The sequence below is a fragment of the Poecilia formosa genome, unplaced genomic scaffold, assembly GCF_000485575.1.
Source record: "Poecilia formosa unplaced genomic scaffold, Poecilia_formosa-5.1.2 Scaffold460, whole genome shotgun sequence".
NCBI lineage: Eukaryota > Metazoa > Chordata > Actinopteri > Cyprinodontiformes > Poeciliidae > Poecilia > Poecilia formosa.
Genome location: NW_006800399.1, coordinates 323,122 through 323,640, shown reverse-complemented (window position 1 = coordinate 323,640; position 519 = coordinate 323,122). Strand labels below are relative to the sequence as shown.

Here is a 519-nt window from a genome sequence, read left to right as displayed (position 1 = left end):
CATCTGGTTCACCTTCATGCTGCTGCGCTGGAGCTCAATCAGGCTCATGTCTTCCACCTGTTCACCAGCAGTTATAGTCAACTCTCAGGCAGGCAGACGATGCCAGATTTTTGAAAACCTTGGTGTGAGTAGATATCCAGCATTTCTTCCTGACCTGACCACGATCTCGAACATGTTTTTGTCCCTTGGATTTTCCTGCCCTGTCTAGCCCACGTCGGATTCTTCACTGGCTTCTGTTTTCTGGACTCGACCTTGCTTCTGCCTTTTGACCTCTGCCTCCTGCCTTGCCCCTGGATTTGACTGCCTGACATTGCCTGTACTTGTTGGACCCTTTTCTGTGCCCTGACCACTGCTCTTCGCCTGCCCCTCAGATAAGCCTTGCCTTGTCCTGCCACCCTGATCCTGCCTCAACCCCTTGACCTCTTAGTTCTGTTTCTTCCTGGATGTGTCACCTGTTGCTAACCACTGTGCTGCCTGGACTCCTCATCCTCCACAACACTTTAGGAAGGTTAGTGGTTT

General features: G+C 51.4%; 1 long non-coding RNA gene across 1 annotated transcript in view; it reads right to left on the bottom strand.

The window, feature by feature from the left end:
* Positions 1-323: 323 nt before the first annotated feature.
* The window catches only part of LOC107833810 (uncharacterized), a 3,907-nt gene continuing 3,711 nt past the window's right edge, over positions 324-519 (bottom strand). Inside the window, exon 2 of the long non-coding RNA XR_001659579.1 lies at positions 324-452. This is a non-coding gene — a long non-coding RNA (uncharacterized LOC107833810). The remainder of the gene's footprint in view (positions 453-519) is intronic.